Source organism: Salmo trutta, unplaced genomic scaffold, assembly GCF_901001165.1.
Source record: "Salmo trutta unplaced genomic scaffold, fSalTru1.1, whole genome shotgun sequence".
NCBI lineage: Eukaryota > Metazoa > Chordata > Actinopteri > Salmoniformes > Salmonidae > Salmo > Salmo trutta.
In genome coordinates, this window is record NW_021823043.1 from 2,110,975 (window position 1) to 2,130,908 (window position 19,934).

The 19,934-nt window shown below is 48.6% G+C and overlaps 1 protein-coding gene across 16 annotated transcripts in view; it reads left to right on the top strand.

The window, feature by feature from the left end:
* The first annotated feature begins 951 nt into the window (after positions 1 to 951).
* Positions 952 to 19,934, top strand: part of LOC115188370 (neuronal cell adhesion molecule) — a 125,104-nt gene continuing 106,121 nt past the window's right edge. For 15 of the 16 annotated variants that reach the window (XM_029747142.1, XM_029747144.1, XM_029747148.1 and 12 more), the window contains exon 1: positions 952 to 1,146. The gene's annotated coding sequence lies outside the window, so the exon portion shown is untranslated. Of the gene's footprint in view, positions 1,147 to 9,717; positions 9,758 to 19,934 lie in introns of those variants that run through there. The other variant, XM_029747143.1, reaches the window with a different exon arrangement.

A 19,934-nucleotide genomic window follows, 5' to 3' on the forward strand; every position in this document is an offset into this window, starting at 1 on the left:
AGTCTGAACTTTAACGACTTAAACCAGGTAGAAAGTGTGTAGAAATTAAAATACATTTATATTTTTAAATAATTTAATAATTTAATATTTTTTCTGCAATCACAATACTTTTAATATAGAGCTATTAACAGCGCCATTTTGGTTGATTTTGTGGTCTCAAACTAGTGCGTTTATTAACATTCTTCATCAAGAATATGGGCAAAATTATATTATTGACAGTGAATGAGATAGGAATGTTGTTACCTTGTTTTGGGGATTATTTTTCCCTGATGCTAATATTGGGTCGCAAATTGAGAACCACTGGTTTAGACGACTCACATTAGCCACCTGTCCTATGGCTGGTGACGATGGCAGTGTCCTACTGTCGGGCCTACCTTTTTTACTTCCAGAATTCAATCTCTGGAACAGATAAGTCCAAAATCACCAGTGATTCCCTCATAATATGTTCATCATATCCCCCAAACCTCTCCCCAAATGAAATATGTTACTGTACAAAACGTTCCTATTTTGGGGTGTGGATTCCTTGCATCTAGCCTATAGCAGTATCCTAACAATCCGTGAAAACACCAAGCCTAGCCTACAGAGTGCCAATCTTTATCACCAAAATGAGGCAGATATAAAAGGTCTACTGCTGCACAATTATTGTTTTATCCACAGCACACCATAATCCATCTATTTTTTGACATCTATTTTTTTTAACCATCATCCATCTTTTTTCATTTTTATTTTTTTTATTTTTTCCATCCATCCATCCGTCCATCCATCCATCCATCCATCCATCCATCCATCCATCCGTCCATCCGTCCATCCGTCTGCAGGTCCAATCTCGGCCGCTCATTAGTCGGCGTCGCTGCAGCTGCGCGCTCCGTTCGTTCTAGAGCTTCTGCATTCTGCCTGCACCGGAGCGGTGGGTTGCGCGTGCGCGAGACGGCGGCAGCTAGAGCGCTGCTCGTTAGTCAGCGGCTCGGGAAGAGGGAGCTGGTGCTAGAACGGGAGAACGGAGCAGAGGACCACAGGCGGTGAGACTGCAGCGGGGAACGAGTCAGAGCACTGCCCGGAGACGGGAGACAAAAAACACCAACTCATCCTATTCTATTCCTACAGCTGCGAGAAGAGGGGAAAACCTGTCCACGTTTGCTTTAACAGGTGAGATTTGTGGGCTCTTTTCATTTCATTTTCTGCTGGTGGTTGGGATTTTTTTCTGCTGTTGTCTTGTGTAGGCTGTGCTGTGTATGTATGATGAAATCCTCGCTGCTTTGCTATGTGAATTATGCGCATTTGGTGCAGTGGATGGATGTGTCAAGTCCAAGAGAGGATGGGATGGCGGTCCAGTTGTGGGTTTCCCATAGAAACCGATGATGTTGCTGATATTTATGTTGTTGGCGTCAGGTGTGAATATGGAGGCTCGACATTATATATGTGTTTTTAGAGTTGAGAGGAAAAGCATTTGATCAAAGGACAACACAGGCAGCAATAAGCGGTAATGTGATTCAGAGCGTCTCGAGGCTATGATAAAATACATTATTGTCGTTGTCTAGTTTGTGGTGGCTGCTGATCGTGTGATGATAATTATTATTTAATTTACCATATCAATTCATTTATTATGCTATATTCCATCCTTTGTGTGGAGAAAATATGTTTTGCCGGCCGGCATTATAGTACAAGGAATTAGGCTATTGATGTTTACAGTCTATCAATGGCATGGCCAGCTGTTAATGATATAATCGTGAATGAATTCCCTATTGGAAGCCTATCAATTAGGTAACAGTTTAGTGATGAGGCCTATATAGGCCTATGTGTCGTAAAGATGTGAGACATTTGAGAGAAGAAAGCAGGTGCAGCAACCACGTAGACCGACACAGACATTGCACGCTGCAGCAATTATTATAGGCTAACCCCCTCTTTTATGCATGCGACCTATGAATGTGCTCTCTGCCCTTTGCATCGTGACACGCGATAAAGCCCAATACCGATGAACGAGACGTTTATTCCCAGTAGTATAATAATACCGTTGTAGGCCGAGTCTGTAGTTGGTGTCATTTTATATAGGTCAAGGCCTGCTATACGGAGTAAAGCTGACGTGCCCTATAGATTCCCTCCACCTCCACATCATCACCATCTGGGATGTTCAGAACGTCAGGGGGATCTCACAGGTACAATCCCCTTAGTTCTACTGACTCCCAACAGCAATGCAGATGCTTCACACACAGTATATGAATGCGTCCCAAATGGTACCGGTCAAAAGTAGTGCACTATGTAGGGAGTAGGGTCCCATTTGGGAGGCCTCCGTTATGTTTCTACTGACTACAATAGGCCTTATCAGATGGTCCTAAGTAAAGCAAAATCTGGGCCTATTGTGAGGCTGATATTATTTCATGCTGATACAGTATATATATATTTGTTTGAAATGTTGACAACAAGTTCCCCTTCCCAAATGATAATCTGATTCAAAATGAAAAGTTAAACAAGTCAATAATCTGTTGGTAGGGGCGACTGAACAGATGTTTTGAGGTATTTCTGTAGTGACCAGGACTAGGATGAATACTGTATATACCAGGGTGTGTTTGATTGGTGACATGTTGACAGATGTCTGGTGGCATTATTCTCTGATGTGTGTGTGTGTGTGTGTGTGTGTGTGTGTGTGTGTGTGTGTGTGTGTGTGTGTGTGTGTGTGTGATCCTCTGATTCGTAGACCCCACACGGTGCTGATGATGATTCCATGGCTGTTGTGATATGCTACTTTGGGAAAAGCCTGGGAACTGGTGTAATGGGAGGAAATAAAAATAGCTATTATGAATGTCACTGTGTTTGTCTGTGTGGGGTTTGAAGGGGTATTATGAATGTCACTGTGTTTGTCTGTGTGGGGTTTGAAGGGGTATTATGAATGTCACTGTGTTTGTCTGTGTGGGGTTTGAAGGGGAGTTGCAGCATGTGAGCTGTTTCATGATGCTGTTTCCAAATGTTGTCCTTTGTGGTGTGTGATACGGCATTGGTCATACTTAGGGTGATGTGACCCTGAGACATGACCAGGGAAAACTCTGAGCCCGGGCTGTAGGATATAACCAGAGGCCAGAGTTGATCCTGGTTATCCATAACTCTACTTCCCAGCTTTGAACCCCAACCAGGACTAACGGTCAGCTCAACTAACTGTTATTGTGTAAGACATTAACATAAGACAAAGCCTTTGTATGGGATCTTGTTCCCGTCGTCCACCTCAGTCAAGATTCAACAACATGTTCCCATCGTCCCCCTCAGTCAAGATTCAACAACATGTTCCCATCGTTCACCTCAGTCAAGATTCAACAACATGTTCCCATCATCCACCTCAGTCAAGATTCAACAACATGTTCCCATCATCCCCCTCAGTCAAGATTCAACAACATGTTCCCATCATCCACCTCAGTCAAGATTCAACAACATGTTCCCATCGTCCACCTCAGTCAAGATTCAACAACATGTTCCCATCATCCCCCTCAGTCAAGATTCAACAACATGTTCCCATCATCCCCCTCAATCAAGATTCAACAACATGTTCCCATCATCCCCCTCAGTCAAGATTCAACAACATGTTCCCATCATCCCCCTCAGTCAAGATTCAACATGTTCCCATCATCCCCCTCAGTCAAGATTCAACAACATGTTCCCATCGTCCCCCTCAGTCAAGATTCAACAACATGTTCCCATCATCCCCCTCAGTCAAGATTCAACAACATGTTCCCATCATCCCCCTCAGTCAAGATTCAACTACATGTTCCCATCGTCCACCTCAGTCAAGATTCAACAACTAGTTCCCTGAGGACATTACAGAAGACAAAGACACATGATTGTAGTCCCTGGTGGCCTCCCCCCCTTCACCCTGGTGTCTACCTCCCTCCTACCCTGGTGTCTACCCCCTTCCTACCCTGGTGTCTACCCCCCTAACCCTGGTGTCTACTTCCTTCCTACCCTGGTGTCTACCCCCCCTACCCTGGTGTCTACTTCCTTCCTATCCTGGTGTCTACCTCCCTCCTCCTATCCTGCTGTCTACCTCCCTCCTCCTATCCTGGTGTCTACCTCCCTCCTCCTATCCTGGTGTCTACCTCCCTCCTCCTATCCTGGTGTCTACCTCCCTCCTCCTATCCTGGTGTCTACCCCCTCCTCCTATCCTGGTGTCTACCTCCCTCCTCCTATCCTGGTGTCTACCTCCCTCCTCCTATCCTGCTGTCTACCTCCCTCCTCCTATCCTGGTGTCTACCTCCCTCCTCCTATCCTGGTGTCTACCTCCCTCCTCCTATCCTGGTGTCTACCTCCCTCCTCCTATCCTGGTGTCTACCCTCCCTCCTCCTATCCTGGTGTCTACCTCCCTCCTCCTATCCTGGTGTCTACCTCCCTCCTCCTATCCTGGTGTCTACCTCCCTCCTCCTATCCTGGTGTCTACCTCCCTCCTCCTATCCTGGTGTCTACCTCCCTCCTCCTATCCTGGTGTCTACCTCCCTCCTCCTATCCTGCTGTCTACCTCCCTCCTCCTATCCTGGTGTCTACCTCCCTCCTCCGATCCTGGTGTCTACCTCCCTCCTCCTATCCTGGTGTCTACCTCCCTCCTCCTATCCTGGTGTCTACCTCCCTCCTCCTACCCTGGTGTCTACCTCCCTCCTCCTATCCTGGTGTCTACCTCCCTCCTCCTATCCTGGTGTCTACCTCCCTCCTCCTATCCTGGTGTCTACCTCCCTCCTCCTATCCTGGGGTCTACCTCCCTCCTCCTATCCTGGTGTCTACCTCCCTCCTCCTATCCTGGTGTCTACCTCCCTCCTCCTATCCTGTGTCTACCTCCCTCCTCCTATCCTGGTGTCTCCCTCCCTCCTCCTATCCTGCTGTCTACCTCCCTCCTCCTATCCTGGTGTCTACCTCCCTCCTCCTATCCTGGTGTCTACCTCCCTCCTCCTATCCTGCTGTCTACCTCCCTCCTCCTATCCTGGTGTCTACCTCCCTCCTCCTATCCAGCTGTCTACCTCCCTCCTCCTATCCTGGTGTCTACCTCCCTCCTCCTATCCTGGTGTCTACCTCCCTCCTCCTATCCTGGTGTCTACCTCCCTCCTCCTATCCTGGTGTCTACCTCCCTCCTCCTATCCTGCTGTCTACCTCCCTCCTCCTATCCTGGTGTCTACCTCCCTCCTCCTATCCTGGTGTCAACCTCCCTCCTCCTATCCTGCTGTCAACCTCCCTCCTCCTACCCTGGTGTCTAACTGTCAATAGTAGTGCATTATACAGGGAATAGGGTGTCATTTGGGACGCAGTCACCCAGCCCTCAGCTCTCAGTATACAGCCACTGTCTAGGGGCACCCAGCCCTCAGCTCTCAGTATATAGCCACTGTCTGGGGGGGGGCACCCAGCCCTCAGCTCTCAGTATACAGCCACTGTCTGGGGGGCACCCAGCCCTCAGCTCTCAGTATACAGCCACTGTCTAGGGGGCACCCAGCCCTCAGCTCTCAGTATACAGCCACTGTCTGGGGGGCACCCAGCCCTCAGTTCTCAGTATACAGCCACTGTCTAGGGGCACCCAGCCCTCAGCTCTCAGTATACAGCCACTGTCTGGGGGGGGGCACCCAGCCCTCAGCTCTCAGTATACAGCCACTGTCTGGGGGGCACCCAGCCCTCAGTTCTCAGTATACAGCCACTGTCTGGGGGGGGGGGGCACCCAGCCCTCAGCTCTCAGTATACAGCCACTGTCTGGGGGGCACCCAGCCCTCAGCTCTCAGTATACAGCCACTGTCTGGGGGCACCCAGCCCTCAGCTCTCAGTATACAGCCACTGTCTGGGGGGCACCCAGCCCTCAGCTCTCAGCCCTCAGCTCTCAGTATACAGCCACTGTCTGGGGGGCACCCAGCCCTCAGCTCTCAGTATATAGCCACTGTCTGGGGGGCACCCGGCCCTCAGCTCTCAGCCCTCAGCTCTCAGTATATAGCCACTGTCTAGGGGCACCCAGCCCTCAGCTCTCAGTATACAGCCACTGTCTAGGGGCACCCAGCCCTCAGCTCTCAGTATACAGCCACTGTCTAGGGGCACCCAGCCCTCAGCTCTCAGTATACAGCCACTGTCTAGGGGGCACCCAGCCCTCAGCTCTCAGTATACAGCCACTGTCTGGGGGCACCCGGCCCTCAGCTCTCAGCCCTCAGCTCTCAGTATACAGCCACTGTCTGGGGGGCACCCAGCCCTCAGCTCTCAGTATACAGCCACTGTCTGGGGGGCACCCAGCCCTCAGCTCTCAGTATACAGCCACTGTCTAGGGGGCACCCAGCCCTCAGCTCTCAGTATACAGCCACTGTCTGGGGGGCACCCAGCCCTCAGTTCTCAGTATACAGCCACTGTCTAGGGGCACCCAGCCCTCAGCTCTCAGTATACAGCCACTGTCTGGGGGGGGGCACCCAGCCCTCAGCTCTCAGTATACAGCCACTGTCTGGGGGGCACCCAGCCCTCAGTTCTCAGTATACAGCCACTGTCTGGGGGGGGGGGGGGGCACCCAGCCCTCAGCTCTCAGTATACAGCCACTGTCTGGGGGGCACCCAGCCCTCAGCTCTCAGTATACAGCCACTGTCTGGGGGCACCCAGCCCTCAGCTCTCAGTATACAGCCACTGTCTGGGGGGCACCCAGCCCTCAGCTCTCAGCCCTCAGCTCTCAGTATACAGCCACTGTCTGGGGGGCACCCAGCCCTCAGCTCTCAGTATATAGCCACTGTCTGGGGGGCACCCGGCCCTCAGCTCTCAGCCCTCAGCTCTCAGTATATAGCCACTGTCTAGGGGCACCCAGCCCTCAGCTCTCAGTATACAGCCACTGTCTAGGGGCACCCAGCCCTCAGCTCTCAGTATACAGCCACTGTCTAGGGGCACCCAGCCCTCAGCTCTCAGTATACAGCCACTGTCTAGGGGGCACCCAGCCCTCAGCTCTCAGTATACAGCCACTGTCTGGGGGCACCCGGCCCTCAGCTCTCAGCCCTCAGCTCTCAGTATACAGCCACTGTCTGGGGGGCACCCAGCCCTCAGCTCTCAGTATACAGCCACTGTCTGGGGGGCACCCAGCCCTCAGCTCTCAGCCCTCAGCTCTCAGTATACAGCCACTGTCTAGGGGCACCCAGCCCTCAGCTCTCAGTATACAGCCACTGTCTGGGGGGCACCCAGCCCTCAGCTCTCAGCCCTCAGCTCTCAGTATACAGCCACTGTCTAGGGGCACCCAGCCCTCAGCTCTCAGTATACAGCCACTGTCTAGGGGCACCCAGCCCTCAGCTCTCAGTATACAGCCACTGTCTAGGGGGCACCCAGCCCTCAGCTCTCAGTATACAGCCACTGTCTGGGGGCACCCGGCCCTCAGCTCTCAGCCCTCAGCTCTCAGTATACAGCCACTGTCTGGGGGGCACCCAGCCCTCAGCTCTCAGTATACAGCCACTGTCTGGGGGCACCCAGCCCTCAGCTCTCAGTATACAGCCACTGTCTGGGGGCACCCGGCCCTCAGCTCTCAGCCCTCAGCTCTCAGCCCTCAGCTCTCAGTATACAGCCACTGTCTGGGGGGCACCCAGCCCTCAGCTCTCAGTATACAGCCACTGTCTAGGGGGCACCCGGCCCTCAGCTCTCAGCCCTCAGCTCTCAGCCCTCAGCTCTCAGTATACAGCCACTGTCTGGGGGGCACCCAGCCCTCAGCTCTCAGTATACAGCCACTGTCTGGGGGGGCACCCAGCCCTCAGCTCTCAGCCCTCAGCTCTCAGTATACAGCCACTGTCTGGGGAGCACCCAGCCCTCAGCTCTTAGCCCTCAGCTCTCAGAATACAGCTGCAGTGGTTGTGCTTGTTGTTTTATCAGATCAGGAACCACATTAAATGAACATGACTGGTTAGAGATTGATGGATTGGAAAATGGGGGAAACTCCATACAGGAGATATCTAATGGTTCTGGTAAGTACGTGCGGTTGCCATAGTGACTACCTTGAACAGCTGTTGTTGTTTTCCTGCTGGTGAAATCCAGCTTGCTGTGTTTTTGGCTTTTTCATCAATGCATTAATAAGTCAGTCAGTCATTCAGTCAGTTATTAAGGGTCAAAACCATGTAGAGCCCAATGGCACTGCCAGACCAGATGGACTAACAGCAGTGGTCATCTCTAGTCACCCACTCACTGCCCAGGTCCCATGGTCTTGTGGAGAAAGTAAGGCTTTTGATGACCCAGTGAAGGTTAGTCTAACTACCACACACTCCATATACAGAACAAAGAGAGTTGGCCTGGTACACCTCTGGCAGGAGGAGAGGAGAAGAGAAGAGAGGAAAGGAGAGACATGTTGACAGCACCAGCTGTGCCAGAGCTCTTCTGAAGTGTAACGCCGTGAACCATGAGGATAATGAAAGATGACATGGCATGTTCCACCTCCCCACCTCTCCACCTCTCTCCACCTCTCCACCTCTCTCCCCTCTCTCCACCCTTCTCTTCTCTTCTCCCCTCTCCCCCCCTCTCCCCACCCCTCCCCTCTCTCCACCTCCCCCTCTCTCTCCCCACCCCTCCCCTCTCTCCACCTCCCCCTCTCCCCACCTCTCTCCACCTCTCCCCTCTCCCCCACCTCTCTCCACCCCTCCCCTCTCCCTCCCCTCTCTTCTCTTCTCCCCTCTCCCCCCCTCTCCCCACCCCTCCCCTCTCTCCCCCTCCCCCTCTCCCCCCTCTCTCCACCTCTCCACTCTCCCTCCCTTCTCCCCTCTCCCCCCTCTCCCCACCTCTCCCCCCTCTCTCCACCTCTCCCCTCCCCTCTCCACTACCCCTCTCTCCTTTCTCTAACTCCACCTCTCTCCCCTCTCCATCTCTCTCCTACCCTCTCCTCTCCTCTCTCTCCACCTCTCCCCTACTCTCCCTCCCCCTCCACTCTCTGCCCTCTATGATGACTTAATGCTGTGAGGCTTCTGTAGATGCATGCTGAATAGGTATCTGCTCTCATCATCATTCATCCATTTTAGTCGTGTTTGAAGATGAAGTGCTGAAATATCAAGTTGGGCAGGTTATTTAAATAGTGGCTCAGTGAGAGATGGATGAAGCCCCCAAGCAGCCACTCAGACCCACCCCGTTGCCATGGGCAACAGATGGGTGAGTGGGGAGGTCAAGGAGGAGACGGACCCAGAGTTATACTGGACTGGTAGTACAGTAGCGTTCAGCAACTCCTCAAGTAGGGACCCAGAGTTATACTGGACTGGTAGTACAGTAGTTTTCAGTAGCTGAAATTTCAGCAGAAATACACACACAAACACACACACACACACACACACCCTTTGTTGGCTTGGCGGTTCAGACGTTTGTGCCATTTTTAATTGCTCAGTAAATGCCACTGGTGGCCTGTTTCCTGATTTAAGATGTAAGACCTGCTTATGTCCAGAGAGAGCGAAGTAAAGCCAAAGCTCTTGTTGGGAAATCACCACATTCAATGGAGTCTGTGATTGGAGAGTTCAAAGGTCACTGTTTAAAAAGGATTTGGGGAGATCTACATTGATATTGAGTGAAATGTGGCAGTTTTTTTAGGAGGAAAATCGTCCCAAACTCTCTCTCCAACTGGCACAAGCCCCGGGCGCAGAAGACGTGGATGTCGATTATGGCAGACCCCCGCACTTCTCTGATTCAGAGGGGTTGGGTTAAATGTGGAAGACACATTTCAGTTGAAGGTATTCAGTTGTACAACTGACTAGGTACCCCCCTTTCCCTTTCCTTAATATTACAACGAAGGTTGATGGAAGATAAGAATTGATCATCAGGACTTCACACAGTAAGTGTTGCAACTTTTTATCCAATTGAGTTTGTAAAGGGAGAGGCTTACAGGTTACTGTTTAAAAAATATTTGGTAGGATTTAAATTGACATTGACTGACAAAGTTGGTTTTTGGAGGAAAATCTGCAATCTCTTTCCATCTGTCATGAGCTAAGTACAAATATGGTTTATAGATGGTTTATGAAAGATAAGAATTGAGAATCAGAGGATTTGATTCATTAACGTTGATCTTTGGCTTTAACTAGGAGAAAAAAATGCTTTATTTTTGACTTTGTGGCAGATGTTTCTTTTCACTGTGAACAAATAATATGCTAATGCCTTGTACATAGTATGGTGAGCTTAATGCCTTGTACATAGTATGGTGAGCTTAATGCCTTGTACATAGTATGGTGAGCTTAATGCCTTGTACATAGTATAGTGAGCTTAATGCCTTGTACATAGTATAGTGAGCTTAATGCCTTGTACATAGTATATGAGCTTAATGCCTTGTACATAGTATAGTGAGCTTAATGCCTTGTACATAGTATAGTGAGCTTAATGCCTTGTACATAGTATAGTGAGCTTAATGCCTTGTACATAGTATAGTGAGCTTAATGCCTTGTACATAGTATAGTGAGCTTAATGCCTTGTACATAGTATGGTGAGCTTAATGCCTTGTACATAGTATAGTGAGCTTAATGCCTTGTACATAGTATAGTGAGCTTAATGCCTTGTACATAGTATAGTGAGCTTAATGCCTTGTACATAGTATAGTGAGCTTAATGCCTTGTACATAGTATAGTGAGCTTAATGCATGTACATAGTATGGTGAGCTTAATGCCTTGTACATAGTATAGTGAGCTTAATGCCTTGTACATAGTATAGTGAGCTTAATGCCTTGTACATAGTATAGTGAGCTTAATGCCTTGTACATAGTATAGTGAGCTTAATGCCTTGTACATAGTATAGTGAGCTTAATGCCATGTACATAGTATGGTGAGCTTAATGCCTTGTACATAGTATAGTGAGCTTAATGCCTTGTACATAGTATAGTGAGCTTAATGCCTTATACATAGTATGGTGAGCTTAATGCCTTGTACATAGTATAGTGAGCTTAATGCCTTGTACATAGTATAGTGAGCTTAATGCCTTGTACATAGTATAGTGAGCTTAATGCCTTGTACATAGTATGGTGAGCTTAATGCCTTGTACATAGTATAGTGAGCTTAATGCCTTGTACATAGTATGGTGAGCTTAATGCCTTGTACATAGTATAGTGAGCTTAATGCCTTGTACATAGTATAGTGAGCTTAATGCCTTGTACATAGTATGGTGAGCTTAATGCCTTGTACATAGTATAGTGAGCTTAATGCCTTGTACATAGTATGGTGAGTGTTACGATCGTCAAAAGGAGTGGACCAAAGCGCAGCGTGGTAAGTGTTCATAATTTATTATATATAACGAAACACTTAAACAAAGAAACAAAACGAAAGCCAACAGTTCTGTCAGGTCACTGATAACAAAACAGAAAATAACTACCCACAAACACAGGTGGGAAAAGGCTGCCTAAGTATGATTCCCAATCAGAGACAACGATAGACAGCTGCCTCTGATTAGGAACCATACTCGGCCAAAACAAAGAAATACAATACATAGAATGCCCACCCCATATCACACCCTGAGCTAACTAAACAGAGAAAAACGTCTCTCTCAGGTCAGGGCGTGACAGTGAGCTTAATGCCTTGTACATAGTATAGTGATCTTAATGCCTTGTACAGGAGGCCTACAGAAGGTTTAAAATATTATCCCAAACAGTGAAATCTTTATCTCAGCTCTGAGATTTAGGTCAAAGTAACCATTCAACTAGGCCCCATTCTCTCCTCACCCAAACAACCAATGGCTTTAAGACTTCTATGGTCACATGTTGAGAGTCGTTTAAATAAACCAACCAGACGTAAGCTCATAACAATGATTATTAAACATGTTTTCTGAGAGCATAATAGATTCTGTCAGTCTGTGACGGATTCTTCCCTCTGCCACGTGTGTGTGTGTGTGTGTGTGTGTGTGTGTGTGTGTGTGTGTGTGTGTGTGTGTGTGTGTGTGCATCAAAGATCTATACTCAGCATTATGTGGGAGGGAAAGTGAAATATTTCTTCCATGCCTGGCAGCTTTGTTCATTTTCAATCACATTCACAACCCATATTTAATTTGATGAAGTGATTCATTTGACGGGGAAATGTAATTTAGGGCCCTTCGTGCGTGTGTACTGTGTATATATATATATATATATATATATATATATATATATATATATATATATATATATGGCTGACAGAATAATCTATAGAACACTACATTATAAGTCTTTCTATCAGCGTGTATTCTCTCATGCGTGTGTATATATACAGTATACGGTTTCTAAAACAATCTATAGGACACTACATTATAAGCCTTTCTATCAGTGTGTATTCTCTCATGCGTGTGTATATATACAGTATACGGTTTCTAGAACAATCTATAGAACATTACATCATAAGCCTTTTATATCAGCGTATATATTCCCTCGATTTTCACAAGGTTCTCCCATACTATCTATCTATAGACAAATACAACTTGTCTTTTTTAAAATCAGCGTACAGCTTATATTCTCCCAGCATCCTCCTCAAGGTTTCTCCCCCAGATCTGTCCTATCGCCAAGCTGTCAGAAGGATGGTCAGTCAGTGACGTGCTTTGTACTGACTGGAGAAGTAACATCACTATCTGAGTGGTGTGGGAAAATAAAGTCCAGTTCAATGGAGTCTGTATCCTATCACTAACCTCTCCTACCCGTCTGGGCCGACAGAGAGGCCCATTCTGTGGCTTCAGTGGAGGCTTTCGGGGGCTGAAACTAATACAGAATGCCTTTGTAGTGAAGATAAACGGTTCAGCAGCTGGCCTGTTCACAAATGAAGAGGCTGAACATTGAACAAGCGTACAGGCTCAATTTGGGGATGTAATTTATGAGCGCACGGGGTTTGTGGTTGTGGATGGAGGATGTGGCGGCCCACTGATAAACCAATTAGAGGAGACGGGTCTTTATGTCTATGGTCTGTCTGCCTTCCTCCTCAGAGAGGAAGAGGAAGTGATGGTGGGAGGAAGCTGGTCCTGTGACGCTGGCTGTAATCTCTGTTAGTGACACACATTCCCCATCTTTCACATTCCCCTCCCATCTCTGTTAGTGACACACATTCCCCTCCCATCTCTGTTAGTGACACACATTCCCTCCCATCTCTGTTAGTGACACACATTCCCCTCCCATCTCTGTTAGTGACACACATTCCCCTCCCATCTCTGTTAGTGACACACATTCCCCTCCATCTCTGTTAGTGACACACATTCCCCTCCCATCTCTGTTAGTGACACACATTCCCCTCCATCTCTGTTAGTGACACACATTCCCCTCCATCTCTGTTAGTGACACACATTCCCCTCCATCTCTGTTAGTGACACACATTCCCTCCCATCTCTGTTAGTGACCCACATTCCCCTCCATCTCTGTTAGTGACACACATTCCCCATCTTTCACATTCCCCTCCCATCTCTGTTAGTGACACACATTCCCCTCCCATCTCTGTTAGTGACACACATTCTCCTCCCATCTCTGTTAGTGACACACATTCCCCTCCCATCTCTGTTAGTGACACACATTCCCCTCCATCTCTGTTAGTGACACACATTCCCCTCCATCTCTGTTAGTGACACACATTCCCCTCCCATCTCTGTTAGTGACACACATTCCCCTCCCATCTCTGTTAGTGACCCACATTCCCCTCCATCTCTGTTAGTGACACACATTCCCCTCCATCTCTGTTAGTGACACACATTCCCCTCCCATCTCTGTTAGTGACACACATTCCCCTCCATCTCTGTTAGTGACACACATTCCCCTCCCATCTCTGTTAGTGACACACATTCCCCTCCCATCTCTGTTAGTGACACACATTCCCCTCCCATCTCTGTTAGTGACACACATTCCCCTCCAATCTTTGACACATTCCCCTCCCAATCTCTGTTAGTGACACACATTCCCCTCCCATCTCTGTTAGTGACACACATTCCCCTCCCATCTCTGTTAGTGACACACATTCCCCTCCCATCTCTGTTAGTGACACACATTCCCCTCCCATCTCTGTTAGTGACACACATTCCCCTCCCATCTCTGTTAGTGACACACATTCCCCTCCCATCTCTGTTAGTGACACACATTCCCCTCCCATCTCTGTTAGTGACACACATTCCCCTCCCATCTCTGTTAGTGACACACATTCCCCTCCCGTCTCTGTTAGTGACACACATTCCCCTCCCGTCTCTGTTAGTGACACACATTCCCCTCCATCTCTGTTAGTGACACACATTCCCCTCCCGTCTCTGTTAGTGACACACATTCCCCTCCCGTCTCTGTAGTGACACACATTCCCCTCCATCTTGTTAGTGACACACATTCCCCTCCATCTCTGTTAGTGACACACATTCCCCTCCATCTCTGTTAGTGACACACATTCCCCTCCATCTCTGTTAGTGACACACATTCCCCCCCCATCTCTGTTAGTGACACACATTCCCCTCCCATCTCTGTTAGTGACACACATTCCCCTCCCATCTCTGTTAGTGACACACATTCCCCTCCCATCTCTGTTAGTGACACACATTCCCCTCCCATCTCTGTTAGTGACACACATTCCCCTCCCGTCTCTGTTAGTGACACACATTCCCCTCCCGTCTCTGTTAGTGACACACATTCCCCTCCATCTCTGTTAGTGACACACATTCCCCTCCATCTCTGTTAGTGACACACATTCCCCTCCAGTCTCTGTTAGTGACACACATTCCCCTCCCATCTCTGTTAGTGACACACATTCCCCTCCATCTCTGTTAGTGACACACATTCCCCTCCCGTCTCTGTTAGTGACACACATTCCCCTCCATCTCTGTTGACACACATTCCCCTCCATCTCTGGTAGTGACACACATTCCCCTCCCATCTCTGTTAGTGACACACATTCCCCTCCCATCTCTGTTAGTGACACACATTCCCCTCCCATCTCTGTTAGTTACACACATTCCCCTCCATCTCTGTTAGTGACACACATTCCCCTCCCATCTCTGTTAGTGACACACATTCCCCTCCATCTCTGTTAGTGACACACATTCCCCTCCCGTCTCTGTTAGTGACACACATTCCCCTCCATCTCTGTTAGTGACACACATTCCCCTCCATCTCTGTTAGTGACACACATTCCCCTCCCATCTCTGTTAGTGACACACATTCCCTCCCATCCTCTGTTAGTTACACACATATCCCCTCCATCTCTGTTAGTGACACACATTCCCCTCCATCTCTGTTAGTGACACACATTCCCTCCATCTCTGTTAGTGACACACATTCCCCTCCATCTCTGTTAGTGACACACATTCCCTCCATCTCTGTTAGTGACACACATTCCCCTCCCATCTCTGTTAGTGACACACATTCCCCTCCATCTCTGTTAGTGACACACATTCCCCTCCATCTCTGTTAGTGACACACATTCCCCTCCATCTCTGTTAGTGACACACATTCCCCTCCATCTCTGTTAGTGACACACATTCCCCTCCATCTCTGTTAGTGACACACATTCCCCTCCATCTCTGTTAGTGACACACATTCCCCTCCATCTCTGTTAGTGACACACATTCCCCTCCATCTCTGTTAGTGACACACATTCCCCTCCATCTCTGTTAGTGACACACATTCCCCTCCATCTCTGTTAGTGACACACATTCCCCTCCCATCTCTGTTAGTTACACACATTCCCCTCCATCTCTGTTAGTGACACACATTCCCCCTCCATCTCTGTTAGTGACACACATTTCCCCTCCTCTCTGTTAGTGACACACATTCCCCTCCATCTCTGTTAGTGACACACATTCCCCTCCATCTCTGTTAGTGAACACACATTCCCCTCCATCTCTGTTAGTGACACACATTCCCCTCCATCTCTGTTAGTGACACACATTCCCCTCCATCTCTGTGAGTACACACATTCCCTCCCATCTCTGTTAGTTACACACATCATTGATCCCCTCCCATCCTCTGTTAGTGACACACATTCCCCTCCCAGCTCTGTTAGTGACACACATTCCCTCCATCTCTGTTAGTGACACACATTCCCCTCCCATCTCTGTTAGTGACACACTTTCCCCTCCATCTCTGTTAGTGACACACATTCCCCTCCCATCTCTGTTAGTGACACACATTCCCCTCCATCTCTGTTAGTGACACACATTCCCTCCATCTCTGTTAGTTGACCACATTCCCCTCCCATCTCTGTTAGTTGACACACATTCCCCTCCCATCTCTGTTAGTTGACACACATTCCCCTCCATCTCTGTTAGTGACACACTTCCCCTCCCATCTCTGTTAGTGACACACATTCCCCTCCATCTCTGTTAGTGACACACATCCCCTCCATCTCTGTTAGTAACACATTCCCCTCCATCTCTGTTAGTTACACACATTCCCCCTCCATCTCTGTTAGTGACACACATTCCCCTCCATCTCTGTTAGTGACACACCATTTCCCTCCATCTCTGTTAGTGACAAACATTCCCCTCATCTCTGTTAGTGACACACATTCCCCTCCATCTCTGTTAGTGACACACATTCCCCTCCATCTCTGTTCGTGGACACAATTCCCCTCCATCTCTGTTAGTGACACACTCCCCTCCATCTCTTGTTAGTGACACACATTCCCCTCCCATCTCTGTTAGTGACACACATTCCCCTCCATCTCTGTTAGTACACACATTCCCCTCCATCTCTGTTAGTGACACACATTCCCCTCCATCTCTGTTAGTGACACACATTCCCCTCCATCTCTGTTAGTGACACACATTCCCCTCCATCTCTGTTAGTGACACACATTCCCCTCCCTCTCTGTTAGTGACACCATTCCCCTCCATCTCTGTTAGTGACACACATCCCCTCCATCTCTGTTAGTGACACACATTCCCCTCCATCTCTGTTAGTGACACACATTCCCCTCCATCTCTGTTAGTGACACACATTCCCCTCCCATCTCTGTTAGTGACACACATTCCCCTCCATCTCTGTTAGTGACACACATTCCCCTCCCTCTCTGTTAGTGACACACATTCCCCTCCATCTCTGTTAGTGACACACATTCCCCTCCATCTCTGTTAGTGACACACATTCCCCTCCATCTCTGTTAGTGACACACATTCCCCTCCCTCTGTTAGTGACACACATTCCCCTCCATCTCTGTTAGTGACACACATTCCCCTCCATCTCTGTTAGTGACACACATTCCCCTCCATCTCTGTTAGTGACACACCAGTCCCCTCCATCTCTGTTAGTGACACACATTCCCCTCCATCTCTGTTAGTGACACACATTCCCCTCCATCTCTGTTAGTTGACACACACATTCCCTTCCCATCCATCTCTGTTAGTGAAACATTACATTCCCCTTCCATCTCTGTTAGTGACACACATTCCCCTCCATCTCTGTTAGGTGACACACATTCCCCTCCCTCAATCTCTGTTCTGTTAGTGACACAACATTCCCGCTCCATCTCTGTTAGTGACACCACATTCCCCTCCATCTCTGTTAGTGACACACATTCCCCTCCATCTCTGTAGTTGACAACACATTCCCCCTCCATCTCTGGGTAGTGACACACATTCCCTCCCTCCATCTCTGTTAGTGACACACATTCCCCCCTCCATCTCTGTTAGTGACACACATTCCCCCTCCAATCTCTGTTAGTGACACACATTCCCCATCCAGTCTCTGTGTAGTGACACACATTCCCCTCACATCTCTGTTAGTGACAACACAACATTCCCCTCCATCTCTGTTAGTGACACACATTCCCCTCCCAGCTACCACATCCTCCATCTCTGTTAGTGACCCACATTCCCCTCCATCTCTCGTTAGTGACACACACATTTCACCTTCCCATCCTCTGGTTAGTGACACACATTCCCCTCCATCTCTGTTTAGTGACACACATTTCCACTCCATCTCTGTTAGTGACACACCTCCCCTCCATCTCTGTTAGTGACACACATTCACCCTCCCATCTCTGTAGTTACAACACATCCCTCCATTCTGTTAGTGACACACATTCCCTCCCATCTCTGTTAGTGACACACATTCCCCTCCATCTCGTTAGTGAACACATTCCCCTCCCATCTCTGTTAGTGACACACATTCCCCTCCATCTCTGGTTAGTGACAACATTCCCCTCCATCTCTGTTAGTGACACACTCCCCTCCCATCTCTGTTAGTGACACACATTCCCCTCCCATCCTGTTAGTGACCACCATTCCCCTCCATCTCTGTTAGTGACACACATTCCCCTCACCATCTCTGTTAGGGACCACACATTCCCCTCCCATCTCTGTTAGTGACACCATTCCCCTCCATCTCTGTTAGTGAAACACCTTCCCCTCCATCTCTGTTAGTGACACACATTCCCCCTCCATCTCTGTTAGTGACACACATTCCCCTCCATCTCTGTTAGTGACACACATTCCCCTCCCATCTGTTAGTGACACACATTCCCCTCCATCTCTGTTAGTGACACACATTCCCCTCCATCTCTGTTAGTGACACACATTCCCCTCCATCTCTGTTAGTGACACACATTCCCCTCCATCTCTGTTAGTGACACACATTCCCCTCCATCTCTGTTAGTGACACACATTCCCTCCCATCTCTGTTAGTGACACACATTCCCCTCCATCTCTGTTAGTGACACACATTCCCCTCCATCTGTTAGTGACACACATTCCCCTCCCATCTCTGTTAGTGACACACATTCCCCTCCATCTCTGTTAGTGACACACATTCCCCTCCATCTCTGTTAGTGACACACATTCCCCTCCCATCTCTGTTAGTGACACACATTCCCCTCCATCTCTGTTAGTGACACACATTCCCCTCCATCTCTGTTAGTGACACACATTCCCCTCCATCTCTGTTAGTGACACACATTCCCCTCCATCTCTGTTAGTGACACACATTCCCCTCCATCTCTGTTAGTGACACACATTCCCTCCATCTCTGTTAGTGACACACATTCCCCTCCATCTCTGTTAGTGACACACATTCCCCTCCATCTCTGTTAGTGACACACATTCCCCTCCATCTCTGTTAGTGACACACATCTCCCTCCATCTCTGTTAGTGACACACATTCCCCTCCATCTCTGTTAGTGACACACATTCCCCTCCATCTCTGTTAGTGACACACATTCCCCTCCATCTCTGTTAGTGACACACATTCCCCTCCATCTCTGTTAGTGACAACATTCCCCTCCCATCTCTGTTAGTGACACACATTCCCCTCCATCTCTGTTAGTGACACACATTCCCCTCCATCTCTGTTAGTGACACACATTCCCCTCCATCTCTGTTAGTGACACACATTCCCCTCCATCTCTGTTAGTGACACACATTCCCCTCCATCTCTGTTAGTGACACACATTCCCCTCCATCTCTGTTAGTGACACATTCCCCTCCCGTCTCTGTTAGTGACACACATTCCCCTCCCATCTCTGTTAGTGACACACATTCCCCTCCATCTCTGTTAGTGACACACATTCCCCTCCATCTCTGTTAGTGACACACATTCCCCTCCATCTCTGTTAGTGACACACATTCCCCTCCCGTCTCTGTTAGTGACACACATTCCCCTCCATCTCTGTTAGTGACACACATTCCCCTCCATCTCTGTTAGTGACACACATTCCCCTCCGTCTCTGTTCACAAGGAACCATTTGGTCCTGTGTTGATTATATTTAACTTCTGTTTTTATTACGGATGTTACTGCATCATAAAGTATGGAAGTCTAACCGTTCCCAATGGAGCATTTAACTGCTGTCCTCCCTCCCTCCCTCCCTCCCTCCCTCCCTCCCATGATTCTGGTCCTAAGGGTATCAGTATGTTTTAGTCTCCTCCCATGATTCTGGTCCTAAGGGTATCAGTATGTTTGATGTCCTTCAATTACCAGATCGGCCAGTGTGCCACAGATAAACACAAGATCCTAAATCCTTTGTATTGCAAACATTTGTGTATTTGCAACACATTTGCAACACCTGAACTGTAGTAGATGTTGTCCTATAGATAATGAAGTTATGTCACCTGAACTG